The sequence below is a fragment of the Pan paniscus genome, chromosome Y (assembly GCF_029289425.2).
Source record: "Pan paniscus chromosome Y, NHGRI_mPanPan1-v2.0_pri, whole genome shotgun sequence".
Classification (NCBI taxonomy): domain Eukaryota; kingdom Metazoa; phylum Chordata; class Mammalia; order Primates; family Hominidae; genus Pan; species Pan paniscus.
The window spans coordinates 38202952-38221532 of NC_073273.2; the positions used below are offsets into that span (position 1 = coordinate 38202952).

An 18581-nucleotide genomic window follows, 5' to 3' on the forward strand; every position below is an offset into this window, starting at 1 on the left:
ACAGAGCCCCTGTCTCAAAAAAAAACAAAAGAAAGAAAATACACACACACAGAATTAACCATTTCTAGTTAACACATTGTATGCACTACGAATTGTATTGTACATTATGAATTTGTATTGTATACAAATATGAATGGCATATTTGTATACATTCATATAATGTATGTGAGAAGCACTCCCGCCACATGGCTATGATCATTCCTTTAGGTCCTGCCTCATGGGAGCTTGCAGGTGAGTGGGCTGAAGAGCTCTCACCAGTGTGGACTCAGAGAGGAAGGAAGGTTAGAAGCCAACCCAGGAAAATCTTTGCTGAGGACAGGCCAGCAGAGCTGGGTCATTCATGTTGTAGCATGTGTCAGAATTTCCTTTTTATTTCCTAGTAATATTTCATTTTGTGGATAGACCACATTTTGTCTGTGCATCCTTCCATCCGTGGAGCAGTATATGTTTTGATAAAATGGCTAGCTGTTAAAGTCCATAGTAGATGTAAACCAAATAACATTACAGAGTAAACATCTAATGTAAAAAAGCAAATCTGAAATAATAATATTATTACAATTTCATTTTAAAACATAATATCCGGATTTCAACAGAATGACATTTTGGTCCAGGAACAGAATTGTTTAGGACTCTCAGCTGCAAGAGGGCTTCTGTGGTCATTACCTTACTTGTTCCCAACACTTACTTAATTCTTCTTTTAGCCTGAGGCCAGTGGAAGGGTGAGATGTGTTTTGGGTTTTTAGCTAACTGCTAGTATAGGTTAATGTTACTAACAAGCTGCTATCTCCTCTGATGTAACTGACCAAGCTAGAGAGCTAATTCCTGTTCATACGTGGATTTAAGGAATCAGTGCATGGGGACAATTCACTTTCTTTGAAACAGTTCTGCAAAATGAAGCTCTGTGTACATGGGAAGGAAGATGCTTCCAGGACATTTTCAGAAGCAGATTAAAGACATGCCTGTAATCTCAGCACTTTCAGTGGCCAAGGCAGGAGAGTTGCCTGAGGCCAGGAGTTTGAGACCAGCTTTTGTGACATATCAAGACCCCATCTCTACAAAAAATAAAAATAACTTTCTTTTTTTGAGACGGAGTCTCACTCTGTCGCCAGGCTGGAGTGCTGTGACGTGATCTCAGCTCACTGCAACCTCCGACTCCCTGGTTCAAGCGATTCTCCTACCTCAGCCTCCTGAGTAGCTGGGATTACAGGCACGCACCTCCACGCACAGCTAATTTTTGTATTTTAGTAGAGACAGAATCTCACTATGTTGGCCAGGAGGGTCTCGATCTCCTGACCTCATAATCCGCCCGCCTCGGCCTCCCAAAGTGTTGAGATTACTGGCGTGAGCCACTGCACCCGGCCAAAATAGTGAGTTTTAACGCACATTGAAGATGGTTACTCTACAGAGCACTCTGGTGCCCCTAGTGGTGTAAAATAGAATTTCTAGTTGTAAAATTGAGCACAAAGCAGTTGGCTAACCTGAAGGTACTTAGAAGCGTTCTGTCTATTCCGGGCTGGCTTTTGTTTTGTTTTGTTTTGTTTTGTTTTGTTTTGTTTTGTTTTGTTTTTTGAGACAGAGTCTCACTCTATTGCCAGGTTGGAGTGCAGTGGCATGATCTCAGTTTAGTGCAATCTCCATCTCTTGGGTTCATCTCCTGCCTCAGCCTCCCAAGTGGCTGGGATTACAGGTGCCCAGCTAATTTTTGTATTTTCAGTAGAGATGGGCTTTCACCATGTTGGCCAGGATGGTCTTGATCTCCTGACCTCATGATCTGCCCACCTCTGCCCCCCAAAGTGATAGAATTACAGGCGTAAGCCACCGTGCCTGGCCATATTAAAAATATGATTAGAAAATCTCACTAGAGTGGTTATCTGCACATTATGGAAGGGTGGTAGGGAAAGATGTGGTGCAAGTGGATAGCAGTGATCCTGCCATGCAGAAGAGATCGACTTACTATATCTCTAAAGCAGTGCTCCAGCTGCAAGGTTACAGATGGCTCTTATCTGTGCTACCCAGTGCAGTAGCCACTGCCCACATGGCCACTGAGCACTTGCAATGTGGACAGAATGACCAAGGAACTGAACTTTGGATTTTGTCATTTAAATAACTCCATGTGCAGCTGTGGCTGCTGGATGGCACAGCCAACCCCTGAGAGACTGTCCTTATTCTACCTCATGACTTGTCAGTGGCCATACCCAGGACTGACATACATTCTATTTGGGACAAAGCTAGGAATGGAGGCAGGGCACAGCAGAGACTCAGTGTCAGGCCTCTGAGCCCAAGCCTGCACGTATACATCCAGATGGCCTGAAGCAAGTGAAGAATCACAAAAGAAGTGAAAATGGCCAGTACCTGCCTTAACTGATGACATTACCTTGTGAAATTCCTTCTCCTGGCTCAGAACCTCCCCCACTGAGCACCTTGTGACCCCCATCCCTGCCCACAAGAGAACAACCCCTTTTGACTGTAATTTTCCACTACCCACCCAAATCCTATAAAACAGCCCCACCCCTATCTCCCTTTGCTGACTCTCTTTTCGGACTCAGCCCACGTGAACCCAGGTGATTAAAAAGCTTTATTGCTCACACAAAGCCTGTTTGGTGGTCTCTTCACAGGGACTCAAGTGACATTCAGTCTCTCCCTTCCCCCATGGCAGAGGCCTCTACAGGGCTGACTTCAGCAGCTACAGAGGCTCAGAAGCTTTGGGCTTTGGTTCTGGCTGCCAGCTGAGTTCCTCAGTCTTCTTCCATGTTCCCTTTGCAGGTGCCAAATATGCAAATGACTTCTTTCCCTCCTGTGTCTGATGCATGGGCCAGGAGGCTGGACAACAGCTGGACCTGCCTGGTATCACTGTCTGTGTAGCATTTCTGTGTAGCTCACTTTGGCTTCCTCACACCATGGCGTCACAGGGTCAGTGGATTCCTCATAATCTATCACATGTATATATTTTTTAAGAGACAGGGTCTTGTTCCATCACCCAGGCTGGAGTGCAGTAGTGTGAACATGGCTCACTACAGCCTCAACCTCCTGGGCTCAAATCATCCTCCCACCTCAGCTTCCTTAGTAGTTGTGACCACCGGTGCACACCACCACGCCTGGCTGATTTTTGAATTTTGTGTAGAGAGAGGGGTCTTACCGTGCTGCTCAGGTCAATCTCAAACTCCTGACCTAAAGTAATCCTCCCACAGCAGCGTGGCCATTTACACACATACTTTGTGAGACAAAAATCTGTTCCTAATATTTTTATACATGCTTGCTAATGATGGTTTATCTGGGAGAACTTTTATTGTATCCATGGGGAACTGCTGTCCCACTAACCCAGCTGGTAGCCCAGTTTTTCCCACAGCAGGGTTGAACTAGCATCTTGAGTGTCAGATGTTTTCTCTTCCTAGCTTTTTCTTTTTCTCCCCTTTCCTCCAGTTTCAGTCAGTCTAGCTTATTTTCTTCATTAATTAACTGTAAAAGAAGATGAAAGAAGTTGTGGATATCATAGCACAGAGAAACCCAGCTGAAAATGAAATTAACATGGATAGACCCTGCCTTAAAGGATTTTGAGAAATTCCATGAGGTATAGTCCGGGTTTTACAATTGCTTTCCTTCTGTGGTGTGATGAATTTGTCTTTTATACTTTCTCTTTGGCTCCTGTGAAAGTATTGTTATGCCCAGACTGTTAGTTCCGCAAAGAAGACCACCAGAGTCCAGAGTCAAAGCCAAGCGGCAAGGATCTTTACTACAAGTTCGAACCTGGTCCCTCCATTCCACAGCATACAAGAGGGCCCTGAACAATGCGAGTGTCTGCTTTTTATACCCTGAAAGTTACAGGGGAACAAAGGAATTCTTTTGGTTCCCACTCTTTCAGTAAAACTTTGAACGGCTGTCTCCTTATCGGAGACTTTCCTGGTGGTGTTTGTACTGGGCTCAGGAAGTTTGAGAGATATATGGCGATATGTGGTGGGATGGGAGGATGTGATGTGTTTGTACTGGGCTTGTTTGTTTTGAGCCCGGGGCTGAGGAATGTGCCCGGCTCCTTTCATTCCCCCCCTTTCTTTTCAGGTATTTTTAGAGCTAATCTTGGGTCTTATAAGTCTGATTCTGTTTCAGCGTTTACAGGTTGGTATTGGGCTCTGAGGACCATGAGTTGTACAGTGTTAAACCTTTCTTTAATGAACGGCAAAATTCTGTTAACAACACAAGGTCCTACGGTAAGCAGAAATAGTAGACGCAGCAGGGGTCCAAGGAAGGGGGCTAACAGAGAAAACAAAGATGAGTTCCACCATTGGTCTGCAGCTGAAGCAAACTGCCGTGTTCTTATTTCTGTGCTTAACTTGCGTAACTGTTGGACCCGGTCTTCCACGAGCCCTGATTCATTTATGTAGAAACAACAGTCTTCCTTTAGAAACATACACGTACCCCCTTTTTCAGCAGTCAGTAGGTCTAAGGCCCTCCGGTTCTGCAAGGTTACCTGTGCTAGGGACGTGAGCTGCCGCTGGAGGGAGGCAAGGGACTCAGCTGACTCCTCCATAGCAACAGCAAATTGTTGGTACAGCTTGTTACTTTCTATGAGGGTGTGACCTAGGGCTCCCCCAGCCAGTCCGGCCGCCATGAAGGAGGCGGTGAGGGAGATTCCTGCAATGAGGGGGAGAAATATGGCTCATGCAGGTCTTGGTCCAGGGTCTGGACTCTGGTGGTCTTCTTTGGGGAACTAATGGTCTGGGCATAACATCTGGGGGCCCGTCCGGGATTCCCCAAGCCCACCAGACCCCTGGTCAACGGATCTGCTAGGATCGATCTACTGATAGGTGAGCTGGCTCATCTCCGTTTGTCTGTCTGTGTCTGTTCTGAATCCGAATCTGTGACTCGCGAGGTCTGAAACTGGAGCTGGCACAGTCCTGGCGGACGCGCTATAGGACAGCCAGCGGAGACCAGTGGGAGACATCCCCTGGCTCTCATCTGATCTATATTGCGATCTGAGCTGCCCCGGTTTGGCGGGCAGCAGCTGTCTCTGATCTGAGCTGCCCCGGTTTGGTGGGCAGCAGCTGTCTCTGATCTGAGCTGCCCCGGTTTGGCAGGCAGCAGCTGTCTCTAATCTGGGCTGCCCCAGCGCGACCGCGATCCAGGCAGCTAACTCTGACCCGGGCTTCCGGTGCGCGCTTGCGATCTGAACTGCCCCGGTTTGGCGGGCAGCAGCTGCCTCTGACCAGGGCTGCCAAAGTGTGCCTGCGATTAGATATCATTAATAAGTCAGATCAGATTTCCTTTACAGGGATTCAAACCCACATTCCTTTACAGGAAGAGACTGCAAATTATTACAGGATGGGTAATACCCAGAGCACTCCTCTATCTCTCCTTACGAGTAATACCAAAGAAGTTAGAGCAAGGGGCCATGATCTTGGTATTGAAATCAGGAAAGGAAAGCTAATTACTCTGTGTCGCTCCGAATGGCCTGCCTTTGATGTGGGGTGGCCGCCCGAAGGGACCTTCCGACTTACTGTCATCACTAGGGTAAAGTCCAAGATTTTCCTACCTGGGCGTGCGGGCCACTTAGATCATATCCCATATATCCTCATATAGCAGGACCTTGTTAAGAACCCGCCTCCTTGGCTGTCCCCTTTCCAATTGGCCTCTGAACCCTGTAAGGCACTGGTTGCTCGACCACTAAAATCCAAGCAACCAACTGCACCCCCCCATCCTGTTCTACCTGACAGTGGGGACCCACTGTTCACAGAACCCCCTCCGTACCCCTCCGGGCCCCAGGCCCCAGCCCCCCTGGCTGAGCTGCGGGAGGGAGCAGGCGGACGGGAGGCGGCGGGCACACACGGGCCCGCTGAAAGGGAAAGTAACTTTGAAGGGCCGGCGGGGCGGACGCGAGGGCGCACTTCGCGGACTAGCCCCCCTCAGCCGCCTGACTCCATGGTGGCTTTACCCCTTCGGGAAATAGGACCCCCAGATGACACAGGAATCCCCAGGCTCCAGTACTGGCCATTCTCCACCAGTGATCTGTATAACTGGAAAACTCAGAGTGCTCGGTTTTCAGACAACCCCAAAGATTTACTGGCTTTACTAGATAGTGTCATGTTCACCCACCAGCCCACTTGGGATGATTGTCAGCAGCTCCTCCGAATTTTGTTCATCAAGGAAGAGCGAGAGAGAATACAGATAGAAGCTAGAAAGCTGGTCCCGGGGGACGACAGTCAACCGACTGCCAACCCCGACCTCATAAACGCAACGTTTCCTCTGACCAGGCTGGCGTGGGACTACAACACGGCAGAAGGTAGGGGACGGCTACACCTTTATCGCCAGACTCTAATGGCAGGTCTCCAGGCAGCTGCTCGCAAGCCCACTAATTTGGCTAAAGTATATTCTATTCTGCAGGGAAAGACAGAGAGCCCAGCTACCTACTTAGAAAGATTAATGGAAGCTTTTAGACAGTACACCCCCATAGATCCAGAGGCTCCAGGAAGTCAGGCAGCTATTGTAATGTCTTTCGTAAATCAGGCAGCCCCAGATATTAAGAGAAAACTCCAGAAATTAGAAGACTTGGAGGGAAAGCAGATTCAGGACCTCCTTCAGATAGCCCAGCGGGTTTACAATAACAGAGATACTCCAGAGGAAAAGCAATTTAAGGCCACTAAAAAAAAAAAAAATGACCAAGGTCCTGGCAGCAGTGGTACAGAAAGAGCATCTACAGCTAGAGGTAACATATCTAGGGTACCTGCTTAAGGGAGGGCAGCGCTGGCTAACAGACGCCCAGAAAGAAACTGTTCTGCAGATCCCCAGGCCACAATCCACCCGACAAGTGAGAGAATTCCTGGGGTCGGCGGGATTTTGCAGACTATGGATACCTGGGTTCGCAGAACTGGCTAAACCCTTGTATCAGGCAACACGGGGGCAACAGCTGTTTAATTGGACAGATGAAGCCGAGTTGGCCTTCCAACAGATTAAAACCGCCCTATTCTCTGCGCCTGCACTAGGACTACCTGATGTTACCAAGCCCTTCCACTTATACGTGGATGAGAATAAGGGTGTCACCAAGGCGGTAATAACTCAGAACTTAGGCCCCTGGCGGAGGCCAGTTGCCTACCTGCCAAAGAAGTTAGACCCAGTAGCTGCCGGGTGGCCCCCTTGTCTCTGAATGATTGCGGCCACGGCTCTCATGGTGCAAGATGCTGATAAACTTGTCATGGGGCAAGAATTGCGGGTCGTTACTCCACATGCCATCGAAGGTATACTCAAACAGCCACCTAATCGATGGATGAGTAACGCCCGGCTCACCCACTACAAAGGACTACTACTAAATCCTCTCAGGATAATTTTCCTGCCCCCAATGACCTTAAACCCTGCCTCACTGCTGCCCAACCTGGACCTGGACGCCCCACTCCATGACTGCACCAAGATACTAGCTCAGGTGCACGGAGTTCGAGAAGACCTGCAGGACCGCCCACTTCCTGATGCCGACTTCGTCTGGTTCACTGATGGGAGCAGCTTCATGCATCAAGGCCAGAGGTACACTGGAGCGGCAGTAACTTCAGAGACTGAGGTAATCTGGGCGGAACCCCTGCCGCCGGGGACATCGGCCCAGAAGGCCGAACTGATAGCGCTCACCCAAGCTCTTACCTTAGGGGCGGGGAAAAAGCTGACAGTATATACACACAGCCGATATGCTTTTGCAACGGCGCATATACCTGGGGCCATTTACAGGGAACGAGGGTTACTGACGGCTGAAGGAAAAGAGATAAAAAACAAGCAAGAGATCCTAGCCCTGCTAACAGCCCTATGGAGGCCAGAAAAATTAGCCATTGTACATTGCCCAGGGCATCAGAAACTAACTACTCCAACTGCTCAAGGCAACTTTCTGGCAGACCAAACTGCAAGGAATGTGGCGAAGGCTCCCAGCCAACTCCTTGTACTCCAGCTCCCTGACCCGGGCCCCCATGACTTGCCATATTTCCCTGAATATTCAGAACAAGAGTATCATAAAGTCAAAATGTTCCACATTTTGCCACTTATATACTTTTCCTCGTTGAAATGATCTGAGTCATCAAAAGTTTTGTGTTATAAATGCTTTTCAGTTTTCTTTTGTAAGATATTCTTTATTACATAATACTCTTCAATATCTTTGCCTGCTGGGAAAAATGTCTGATCTCCACAGAGTACTTAAAGAGGCCCCACATGAGCTCTTCCTCCATTCTTGATTGGGCTATCAGCTGTCAGTACTGTCCCAAATTAGAGAAAAGTAAAGTTGGCTTCCCACCTTGAAGCTAGAGAAGTGAGCTCAGGAGGGTCTCCATGCAGCATTCCCCTGGAAGCCATATTTCATCACCAACATCCATTGGGATTTGCAAATGGACACACCTTATCACAGCTGGGCAGGTGTGGCCAAGATACTAAGAAGCCACACATAGGATGGTGCAGACTATGGCATGGAAGCCCAGGAATGCTCCCCTGTCAGGAGTCCTGGCTAAAGCGACTCTAGCTTGTTAATGTATGTCGTCATGACTCCCAGGGGGTATCCTTGGTTGATGAGACAGATACAGACTGAGTGGCTCAGGGGAAGTTGTGGCTACTAGTCTTAGTTAACCAGAAGGCAGCTGTCTTTATTTAGTTACCTAGGTAAACAGCCAGATACGCTGTGTGAACTCTGTGTGACCCAGCCTCCTGGGGTACCCATATGCATTTTCTCCAGCAAAAGATAGGAGATTCTGTTTGTGTTCATATTGGGGCAGTGAGAGGGCATGATTTGCTTGCTTTTTTATCTATTTGGAATAAAAGTTCTTTACGTATTTTTACATATGTAAGATTTTAAATGGACAACTAAGAGTGTCCATATTTTTGAAGAAATACGTTTTAAAGATAAGGATAGCTGAATATCTGGAGGCTGTCATTCGTGCTCTGCCTCAGGGCAAATGGGAGGCGAACAAAATTCTAAAAAGAAGGTATCTGGGCCCGGATTCAGTAGGCAGCTTTTGAATACAGTGCTGTAAACCCGCCTGAGTCCCTGTGACCCAGCGTCTGTCCCAGCGTCCGCACATTGTTCAGTCCCTGAGCACCCTGCACTGTTTGGCATAAGCAGGCATGCTGTATGCAGTCCCCGAGCCCACTGCACTGTTTGGTACAAGAGCACCCATCTTGTGTGGTCCCTGAGCCGCGGTGCACTGTTTGGCACGAGCTCTTGTGCGTGTGCAGTCCCTGAGCCTCCGTCCACTGTTTGACACGAGCGCGTATGCCCTGTGCCATGTTTGAGCCGTCTGCACTATTTGGTATGGACATCCGCCCCGTGTGCAGCCTCTGAACCCCCTGCACAGTTTGGCAAAGAGCACCCACTGTGTGAGGTCCCTGAGCCTCCCGAGCACTGTTTGGCAAGACCGTGCAAGCCATGTGCAGTCCCTGAGCCTCCTGAACTGTTTGGCAGGAGCGCGGGCGCCCACTGTGGTCCCAGAGTCCCCTGAGCCACCGTGCACAATTTGGCACAAGGGGGCTAGCCATGTGCAGTTCCTGTGCCTCCTGCAGTTTTGCACAAGCGCGCGCATTGTGTGCGGCCCCTAAGCCCCCTGAGATGTTTAGCACGAGCGCCCGTGCTGTTTGCGGTCCCCTGAGCCCCCTGCACTGTTTGGCACGAGCGCCCGTGCCGTGTGCGGCTCCCGAACCACCTGCACTGTTTGGCACGAGAGCGCGCGCCCTATGCGGTCCCTGAGCCTCCAGAACCACCGATCACTGTTTGGCACAAGCGTGCGCGCCGTGTGCAGTCCCTGAGCCTCGTGGACTGTTTGGCACAAGAGCACCCACTGGGTGCGGTCCCCGAGCTTCCGTGCACTGTTAGGCACGAGCGCGCAACCATGTGACCTCCGTGAGCCTCCTGCACGGTTTGGCACGAGCGCCCGTGTTGTGTGCGGTCCCCGATCCCCCTGCACTGTTTGAAAAGAGCGCTCAAGCCATGTACAGTCCCTGACCCTCCTGCACTATTTGTCACGAGCGCGTGCACCGCCTGCGGTGCCTGAGCCTCGTCAGCCACCGTACTCTACTGGACAAGGGCGCTTTTGCCGTGTGCGGTCTCTGAGCCACCTGAGCCACTGTGACCTGTTTGGCACAAGAGCCGTGTGCCGTCCCAGAGCGCCCTGCGCTGTTTGGCAGCAGTGCGCCCTGTGTGAAGTCTTTGAGCCCCCTGCGTTCTTTTCCAGGAGTGAACTGGGCTGGAGTCCTCACTCCTGGCATGACACCAAGTTCACCAACAACCACCCTGAACTAACGGCCTCACGGTTCCCCTCCGCCAGCTGCTGCCCTTCCTGGCCTGGCTGTCACCACTGGAGGTAGACAACTGTTCCTGTCCGACGCCAGGTTTGTTCAGGCTTCTGCAGTCTCCCAAGCTTTCAGGCTTGTCCGACACTTCTTGACTGAAGAATGATAATGTTTTTGGTAAGACTGTGCCACTGACAGATGATCACAATTTGTGCGCTGTGAGTTTTTCATTGAACAGGCAAGCGTGTGACGCTGAGAAACAAAATGACATGGCAAGACAGGGCATGAGTGAGAAGGAGATTGCAGGACGGGGCTGTCCAGCGGGATGCCAGGCATAGGGTTCTTAGCCAGTGGGGCAGTGTTCATTGCACCCCCGTGTCCGCAGCCACCATCCTCTTTTCCAGGATTTTACGGGTGGACTGGAATGCAGGAGATATTTGTGGGGCGGCGGGTGTATCCTGTAAAAGCTCCCAGGAGGTTCTGTTAAGTTTTGACAGCCTCTCCTTGAACCTCAGGGCATTAGCGGCAGTATCCTCACTTGTCTCCTGTTAAAAGGGTGGCAGTAATAGCAGATAGTCTCGTTTTGGTGTGTGTATGTGGATATCCTCCTGCTTGTGTGAGTGTGCATATCTGTGTGTGTTTGTGGTTGTGTGTATGTATGTGGGGGGTTGGACATGTATGTTTTTACATGTTTGTGTGTATGTATTCATGTGTCTATATGTATATTTGTGTCTATGTGTGTGTGTGCATGTGTATCTCTGCTTGTATGTATGTGTGCACATATGTATCTGTATGTGAGTATATGAGTTTGAGCATGTTTGTGTGTGTGCAGGTATGTGTGTGAATTTAGAGCTAATGTAACCACTCAGTTTTGGCTGTTAGTAACTGGTCTTGGCTGGTCACAGTGGCTCTCGCCTGTAATCCCAACATTTTGTGAGGCTGAAGTGGGAAGATTGCTTAAGGCCACAGAGTTTGAGACCAGCCCGGGCAACACAACAAGACCACATGTCTACTAAAAATTAAAAACAAAAAACAAAACAAAAAAAAAACTTGGTTGGGCATGGTATCTCATGCTTATAATCCCAGCACTTTGGGAATCCAAGACAGTCAGAACATTTGAGGTCAGGAGTTTGAGTGCGGCCTGACCAACATGGTGAAACACTGTCTCTACTAAAAATACAAAATAATTAGCTGAACTTGGTGGCACACACCTGTAGTCCTATCTACTTGGGAGGCTGAGGCAGGAGAATTGCTTGAACCCAGAAGTTGGAGGTTGCAGTGAGCTGAGATGGTGCCACTGCACTCCAGCCTGGGCAGCAGAGAGAGAGTCTGTCTCAAAAACAACACCAACAACAACTCCCTTTTAGGTAGCCAGGTAGGATGCCAGGCAGCAGGGTTCTGATCCAGTATGGTAGTGTTTTGGTGCACACCTGTAATCCCAGCTACTCAGCATATTGAGGTAGTAGGATCACTTGAGCTCAGGCATTCAAGGCTGCAGTAAGTTGTGATTGTGCCACTGCATTCCAGCCTGGGTGACAAAGTGAGACCCTGTCTCTATAAAAAGAAAAAAAATACTGGTCTGTGAAATTGCAAGGTAAAGATTTATGTGGCATGAAGGAAATATATTGAAATACAACATTACCTACCTAAAGTGACAAAAGATGATGGTACTTCGAGCCAATTTTATTGTTGAAAACAACCAAAGATTCCCAACTGAGTTGTAAAACTTAAGTGAACAGTGGGCCTTTTATTTTATTCCTGAAGTGACTTTTAAGGTAAGGAGATCTCCATTAAGCCCATTTGGCAGTCTCTTGATGAAATAAACATGCACACTGCCCACATCTCTGTGGAAACAGTGCTCAATGTTCTCTAGGTCTGCTTGGACTTGGGATTGCCTGGAAAAATCCCCTCTGGAATATTGGTGAGTAGTCAGGAGCACGCCCCGTGTTTGAGGATATGTGGTCTGTTCTTACAGAAGATGGTGGGAAACCCAAACAGTCCTCTCCCTCCTGCAGATGACAGCCAGTCATTCTCTAGTGTTCTGTCCTGGTCACATGGTTCTCTCATCCTCACTGTCCCCCAACCTAGTGGAGCCACAGCTTCTTCCCCTTGAAGGGTCAAAGTCTCAGCTTTGTTGAGCTTTAAAGAAAGCATTTTACATCCTGGATAAATAGTTTCACCATCGAGAACTCTCACACAATTATCACCTTTCAGAGGAATGTCTCAATGTCTCAGTCACTTTATTTCATCTTCTTACATGCCATCCTATTAAGGAGCCTGTTTCTTGGTGTTCACATATAGCTTGAATAACTTCACAGCGTGCAACTACTCAGCTGAAAGCTAAACACAGCAGTTTATGGTATTTCTATAGATTGGTGGAAAGTAATTGCAGTTTTTGCTATTACACCAACTTCCTTCTCCCCCTCCTCCTCCTCTTTCTTCTCCTATTGAGACAGAGTCTCAGTGTCCTGTCCAGGCTGGAGTGCAGTGGTGCAGTCTTGGCTCACTGTAGCGTCATGTGATCCTCCCACCTCAGACTCCTGAGTAGCTGGGACTGTAAGAGTGTGCCACCACACCTTGCTAATTTTTGAAACATTTTTATAGAGACAGGGTCTTCCTACATTGCCCTAAATGGTTTGAAACTCCTGGCCTTGAGTGATCCTCCTACCTCAGCCTCTTAACGCACTGGAATTTTAACCCTGAGTGACCAAGCCTGGTCTATATAACAGGCTAGATAATACGTATTTTCACTTCACTTACGAACTGAAATTTGAATTTCAGATCATTTTTATAGGTTAAATAGGAGAAATAGTATACCTTTATTTCTTCCCCCCACCATTAAACATATAAAAACCATTCTTAGCTTTTGGGTTGTCATGTGCCCACCTCTGCACTTAACTATTGATTGACCATAGATGTGTAAATTCAGACTTTACCTGCCGGTAATCTGGGCATCAGGCTGAGAATTTGCACTACTATTGAAAGGCATCTGTTTGTAAAAAGACATGCTACCGGGAGGACACGTTCTTTTCAGCCTGCACTTTCTTTCTGCCTGTCTCTACTAAAATCTATGTGTGTTAAGCTGAAACCTCAGCCCCAGCGATTTGACCCTGAGAAGTTACAGTTTGGCATTTTGATATTTCCACAGAGGGCCAGCTGTGTACGCCACGTTGCTCTTTGCCAATTACTGACACTAAAGAACAACATGCCTTGTACTTCTTCTTGTTCTTGTAGTTCTTCCTCCCACAACCTGTCCAGTTCCTGGGAGCATACAAATCTGCAGTGTACCTTGGATCACTTCAGCTCCCTGGGGAGTCTCGACAGCCTGGACCCCTCTGGGCGCCTCTTGGTGGCCAAGTCCAACAGCAACATCGACCACCTGAGCAGCCACAGCAAGTGTGACTCTGCCTATGGCTCCTTCTCCACCAGCAGTAGCACTCCTGACCACACCTTGTCCAAGGCCAAGGCCTCCTCTGCAGAGAACATCCTCTACAGCCTGGGCCTCTGGGAGACTCCCAGGCAGGGCAGCCAGCAGGCACAGGCCACAGGTGGCCCCCAGGGCTTGGAAGAGAGGCCTGGGTGTTTCCTGCCTATGGTTCCTGGTGACAGTGCCAGAGGCCCCAGGCCAGAGGACAATGCCGAGCCCAAGCTAGCTGTCCCTGGGATGTTCAATTTTGGGCCAATCTTGTATGTTCCTTATAAGGAGAAGGCACCAGCTTCCCCCTTCCTCCCACTTCCCCTCTGCACAGTGACAGCTTTGCTGCCACCAAGAGCCTTGAGAAGGCCCAGGGCCCTGTGCTTGTAGAGGTGACCATAGCACAGCACATTATGACCCCAGCCCAGCCTCAGCCCTGCAGCGACTGGAGACCAGAGCCCACCAATTGGCTGTGGAGGCCAGGGAACCGGGGAGCTTGGGGCAGGGAGCAGGAGGCACAGGCTGCCCACAGGAGGCTCATGCAGACTGCAGCTGGCCATCTACCAAGGACGGAGCTTCAAGTAGGCTGCAGGCCTCTCTATCCAGCTCACACGTGCACTTCCCGCAGTCTCCCCATGGCAGCTGTCACCCTCTTACAGCGACTACAGCCCACTCTGTGCTGACAGCCTCGGGCAGGAGCCAGCAGCCGTTGGCTCCCAGGACAACAGCTCTCCTCACCTGAGCCAGAGCCCACAGCATCACCCACCTCAGCCCAAGGGTTCTCTGGATGCCTGTGAGACATGACAGTGTTACCCACTGGACACAGTCTGGGTTGTCCCACAGGAGCCCAGGAGCCTCCCAGGGCTAGCCATGCCAAAAAAGCCAGCCAACTGCCAGCAACCGGCTTCACATGGGCAGACATGGAGAGCAGCAGGATCTCCCTGCAGGAGATACCCCTGTTGCACTCCCTGACCCAGGAGAGGAAGTGTTGGCCACAGAGCAGCCGGGAGGGCAGCTCCAAGAGGCCACCACTATTTGATGCCCAGGTGGACAAGCCCACTTGGAGAAGAGACCACTTTTCCACCACCTTACAGAATGAGATCCAGATGCATAGAGCCAACCTGCAGAAGAACTGGAGAACAGTGGCTCTGACTACAGTAGGTGACACAGAGGATGCCACTGGTCGCTGGAGGGCAGGGTTGGGAGGTGGCACCCAGGAAGGACCCATTGCTGCTCCTATAAAGACCACCTGAAGGAGACCCAAGCATGGGTCCTGAGGGCCACTTCAAGTGCCACGACTTGGACCCCAGCCCAGAAGACCCTTACCCAGAGTCACTGGAACACCAGACAAAAGATCTGGATGCTGCTCCCACTTCTAGGAGGCAGGCTTGGCCCAGCTGCCCTCATCTGCAGGTTGCGGGTGGTCCCACCTGTCCTGCATCGGAGCCTGAAGACAGTTCATGGCTGAGCAGAAACTGAAGTCCTACTCAAAACCTGAGATGAACATGGTGGGCCTCACAGAGGGCAGCTGTGGTCCTTACCAGTATCTCAGGACATCTGAGGATACCATGGGCACGTTTGCCCACAGGTGCAAGTTTTTTGAGGAAGCGGGCAAACTCATTCCCCAGAGGCCTGCACGGAGGCAAGGTCTTCAGGGGGTCCTCAGAGACAAGCCGGAGAGGTCACGGACAGTGGACCACACATGTGAGGGCATGGAGCCCTGGTCGCACACTACCTCCCTTGTGGAAAGCCTCAACAGTCACAGCACAGCAGAGAAAGCAGGGATGTTGGACTGTCTTGGCACCTTTGCAGAGTATCAGGCCTTCTGGAAGGAACAGAGGAAGCCTCTGGAGGCTAGGAGCTCTGGGTGCTGCCACTAGGCAGATGCGATCCTAGAAGTGGGCCTGGACCAGGAGGAGAGGCCACAACACATTCACAAGAGGTCCTGGTTGCCCTCCATAGACCACTACAAGCTGGTAAGCCATGGAGCCAAGCGAGGGCATGACCCCCATTTGACCATCATCTTAACACATGGACAGGACACACCCAGGATGCAATGGCTGAGGCCAGCGCTACTTAGCTCCAGCTGTTCAGGAGTTTACCTTTCCCATACCTCCTAGTGTCCACTGTGTCAGAGTTACTTGGGGACAAAATCAACCTATTCAAGGTAATTTAAAATGCCAGGTTCTCAAAAACCCACTTTTTTCATTCCCGTTCTTGCTGCCATAATCTCTGGCTTTAACTGTCTTTCACCTTAAGTAGCCCTTTCCTACCTTCAGACTCAGCAAAGAACTTGGAGAGAAACTGTCGAAAATGATAACGAACCACCTTGACCTGGAAAAATGTGTGGTTTATTTAAAGGCTTAAAACAACATACAATAGTCACCAAACACTGATGATATTTAATGTCTATGGTATTTGGGTTTTTATACTATTCTGTTTTTTATCTGCAAATATTTTTAAGGATTGCTCTGGAACAAAATGTAGTCTTTTTTTGAAAACACCTAAAACACATTAAGTTATTACACATTTTTAATGTGAGAGTTTTGATGGTCAGAGTTTACATCAAGCTTTCTAGAAAACTGTGTATTTCTCAGCCCTGCTTCAAGGTTGACAGTCCCTTTCTCTCTTGCCCCTGCCCCTTTGAAAGCTTTTTCTCCCTATTACATCTGCACCTGTATATTTCAAAGAAAAAAAGTTCTGCAGTGATAGATACAGTTCCTTTTTAAAAGAATAAGAGGTGAGTGGGCTGGTGCATTTGCAGTCCTACCAGTTTGGATGGCCAGGAAAGGATGATCACTTGAGAACAGGAGTTCCAAACCAGTCTGGGCAACAAAGCAAGACCTTATCTCTACAAAAAAGGAAAAAATACTTCGCCAGGTGTCACAGTGGTGCCAGGAGGTAGAGGTTTCAATGAACTGTGTTCTCAACACTATACTCCAGCCTGGGCAAAGGAGCAGTAAGTAGTACCCTCTCTCAAGAAAAAAAAAAGAAAAAGAAAAAGAAAAAAAAGAACCACTAATAGATTTAATAGAAGATATTTAATATGTGCATGGAAAGAAAGCTGCTGGTTTGCTCCGTGGTGTCCCGGCTCTGAAAATCCATGCAGATGGTGTGAGTGTGTGTTTTCAGCATTGGAATACCCTGGCTTGTGGGCTATTCAGCATTACCTCTGAGAATATCATGCTTGCTCTTTCAGGAGCAAAGAATCTGGGGCCCTGACATCCTAGAGCTTGAGGTTTCACCACTATAATTTGTGACCAGCTATATTTTATTTTATTTTATATTTTATATTCTATTTTATTTTAAATTTTTTATTTTGTTTTGTTTATTTTATTTTATTTTAATTTCTTTTGGCCAGTTGTGCCACACGGTTTTATAGGCTTCACGTAAGAGTTCTGTTTCCTGCCCAGAACAGAAGTGGTTATGGGTCTTAGTTGTTTCAGTGAAATGCTTTGTAGAGCTGCACTGGCAAGGTGAACGCACAAATGACGGCTTTCATAATCACAGCCAGCTGTGGACTTAGTGTCTCATTGTGTTACCCTTTGCAGGATGCTTCCATCAAACTGCGAAGGCAGGCAGAGGACCCCGGCAAGCACATAGAAGAGCTTCCCTCTGCAGTCTGGGCCAAAGAGGAATAGTCCATGCCGAGGTGGATGAAATTTGGATTCAGAGTTACTGAAGAAGTGTCTGGAGGTGGGCCTCAGTACGTATGGTGGGTGACATCTGGTTTTTGCCCAACACAAAGCAGCTGAAACCCGGCATGATTTCCAGCATCCTTGATGCCCTGGAGGTCTGGACAGAACCTGTGCATCCTGCAGCCCTGCCCAGAGACACATCCCTAGGGCAGGAAGGCCTTCTTATGCAGCAGTGACATTTTTGGTTCTTGAAATAGCTGCTGTGTTTTCTGCATAGTAAGACCGTTTATGGAGACAGAATGAGAAATCCAGTTTACCACACTGGAGCTGGACACTTTTCACAGAATGCCTGGTGGAAGATCAGCTTTAGCTGTCTAGCACACAGCTGTGTGCCTAGCCATGGCGTGGAAATCAGAGTTTTCTCTAAGGATTATCAGTCAGAAAGGAACAGGGCAGTCCTTCCTAAATTGGATCTAGTTAATGAGTTAATTTTAAGCTTTAAAATAGAAATCTAGTCAGCTGACTCCCAGAGAGGCTGCAAGCATCTGCAGGAACCATGGCAGGAGCAGCAGATTAGAGCATTTTGTGCCATAATTCCAGAACATGCCTTGTAGCTGCTTAGCTGAGGCAAGGACAGAGTTAGATAAAATATATAGTATAATCTGGGCCAGGCATGGTGGCTGACACCTATAATCCCTGCACTTTGGGAGGCTGAGGCAGGTGGATCATTTGAGTCACTCGCTTACTCAAGATCAGCCTGGGCAACATGGTGAGACCCTGTCTCTACTAAAAATAGAAAAAAAAAATTAGCCAGGTTTGGTGGCAAGCACCTGTAGTCCCAGCTACTCAGGAGGCTGAGGCATGAGAATCACTTGAACCTGGTAGGTGGAGGTTGCAGTGAGCTGGGACTGTGCCACTGCACTCCAGCCTGGACAAAAGAGTAAGACCCTGTCTCAAAAAAAAAAATAGTATAATCTTGCCCTTCATTGTACAAGGAGGGAAGGAAGAGATAGCGTGTGTCTCTGGAGAAGATGTGGTGCAATCTTGTTAGGGGAATAACTGTGCATATGGATTTTTCTGTCGCTTTGAGAATCTTGTGTGATTGCCGTGACTTTCAGATTAAACACTGACCTCAAAATTCAAGGTTCTCTTGCAGAAATTGCAAATTAAAAAGTTTGCTTTCAAGCACCTCATGTTACCGGGTTTTATTCATTTCGCTTTTTTTTTTTTTTTTTTTTTGAGACGGAGTCTCACTGTTGCCCAGGCTGGAGTGCAGTGGTGGAGTCTTGGCTCAC

At 48.7% G+C, this 18581-nt stretch overlaps 1 pseudogene; it reads left to right on the top strand.

The window, feature by feature from the left end:
- The first annotated feature begins 185 nt into the window (after positions 1–185).
- Positions 186–17549, top strand: LOC129395504 (protein Shroom2-like; annotated as a pseudogene).
- The last annotated feature ends 1032 nt before the right edge of the window (positions 17550–18581 follow it).